This window comes from Oratosquilla oratoria, chromosome 9 (assembly GCF_046742065.1).
Source record: "Oratosquilla oratoria isolate Oo_2021 chromosome 9, ASM4674206v1, whole genome shotgun sequence".
NCBI lineage: Eukaryota > Metazoa > Arthropoda > Malacostraca > Stomatopoda > Squillidae > Oratosquilla > Oratosquilla oratoria.
In genome coordinates, this window is record NC_134785.1 from 25,276,115 (window position 1) to 25,278,279 (window position 2,165).

A 2,165-nucleotide genomic window follows, 5' to 3' on the forward strand; every position below is an offset into this window, starting at 1 on the left:
TTTGAGAGACAGATTGACACTATGCGTCTTGATGTGATGGTAAGCGTGATATCAATAACTTTGTCCGAATTGTTCAAAAGTTTTGTTCTTATTGATGGAATGGATATGTACGTTATATCGCCACCACTAATTACAAAGAAACTGAAACTAGGGGCCAACAAGAACAGATGTCCGATGTCCACAGGCCAGTTTAATAAATCTTTCATAGTTTGCATGAGTACATCTTATAAATTTTTCACTAGATGTTGTGTAAAAGATGTGATGAGTTTCCAATTAACTCAAAAACTGTTTTCCTGAAAATAGTGTGATGAAGAAGGTTACTGTGTTCACCTACGTAGCAAAGAATGAAAACTGGCGTCAATGCAGACCCATAAGGTTGAAAGGACAAAGAGTTTTATGACATTAAGAAAGGGATATAACCCAAATGATCGTCTAGCAAGGGTGTATACAACTACAGATAACATGAATTTCATCATTGGCTTGTGTGATAATGACGTAATAAGTCTCTCGGCCAATGAGGATGCGTTTCTTGGCACTGTGCCAGCTAGCATCTAGTCTTGTATGATAATGTCTCCTTCAGTGTAATCCGCGTGTTCACATTATATATGTTAACGAATCAAATTTTCTCAAATTGTACCAAAATGTTGTATATCACTGTTTTACAGAAATTCGATTTTTAGTGAATTTTCTGTTGTAATGATGTTTAAATTGTGAATATTATTGAAAATGTATTGACAATGACTGTGATAAAACAGGAGGATTAAGTGAGTGCGATGAAGTTGGATGAAGTGTTCAGTGGTGGCCTAAAGTTACCAAGTTCTAAGAAGTGAGACAAGAACCATTGCGAAAGATTTGTGTGGGAGAATGCATCTATTTTCTAACCGTATACATTGAAGACCTATCCCATATAGAACTATACCAATAGGGTTGGATTCTCAATTATGATTTTCTTTTCGACCAGAGTAGAAACTTTTTCGAGTTTAGCAGTACCTATAGACATAAGGATGAAGGAATAGATATTGTTCGACTTGCTTTCTTGTTTGAGGTTTCAGTGGAGTTTAAGAAAGATTATTTCACAATGTGTACCAGAAACTTTTCCCTTCTGGGGTGCCATGGAGGCGAAGGTGAAGCTGCCATGTTTTTTCTACAATGCCACCGCTTTTATACAGTTTGTTTATATGCTGTAGAATCCAGAATCCCCCCCATCCCACCCGTACATACATTTGCATTGGTGTTCTTTCCAAAGTAAATATACGAGTCACTAAATGAATAAATGTTAAAATGGAGACATGCTTTCAATTCGTTGTAACCTTCAAACCAAACAGTTCCCAGGCAAATGGAAGGTATTCCTGAGGTGACTGAAATCATACGAAATGTTTCTTAATTTTTTTTTTTTTTTTTTTTTTTTTTTGCGAGGCTGTTACTTTCTCGGACCTCAACGTTGCCGGTGATCCGGAACTATTCATGTATGAACGCAGCAAGTATCCACGGTGTACCACTACAGCAGGGCTCCGACAAGGGGAGGGCCGGGGGGGGCTGGCAATGCCCCGGGGCGGCACTTTTGGTGAAAAGAAGGTAAATCAAATTCCCGTAATGTACTTTTAATGAATGATTTATTTATCATGAGCTGTGTGTATGAATGATGTGTGTATTAACGTTGTTTTGTGGATGAATGTTACCTGTGAATCGTGCTAGTGACCATCAGATATGGAAGGTGGTGGTAGTGGTGGTGTGTGGGTGTGGGTGTGGGTGTGGGTGTGTGGGTGGGCGGGGGTGGGGGGTGTGGGGTTTGACTTTTCGACTCGCCCCGGTCGGCAACTACCCGTATCGGGACCGTGCACTACAGTCACGCTACAGGGAGGCAGGTAATGTCCACAGTGGTGTCACCAAGTTACTTCAAGTCCGTGGTGTGCAGTGGTCACAGTAGTAGTAGTACTAGTACCTTATTTGGCAATGAATCAATATACAAGAAGTGCAGATAAAGAAAAGAACACATAGTTCGAAATAACAGCTACAAATGCCGAGGATAACACAAAAAAAAACATGTAAGCTTATTTCTACACTAAGTTACAAAGACAACATACGTAGGGGTTAAGGGGACCAGAGACAGTCATGAATAATACCAATCAGTATACGTATGACACATAAACATTATTAGATCTGCT

General features: G+C 39.6%; 1 protein-coding gene across 4 annotated transcripts in view; it reads left to right on the plus strand.

Annotated features, from left to right (window-relative positions):
- LOC143028269 (cell adhesion molecule Dscam2-like) overlaps positions 1-1,286 on the plus strand; it is a 101,940-nt gene extending 100,654 nt beyond the window's left edge. For all 4 annotated transcript variants that reach the window (XM_076190109.1, XM_076190112.1, XM_076190111.1 and 1 more), the window contains exon 28: positions 1-1,286. This exon is cut by the window's left edge and continues 1,634 nt beyond it. The gene's annotated coding sequence lies outside the window, so the exon portion shown is untranslated.
- Positions 1,287-2,165: the final 879 nt, after the last annotated feature.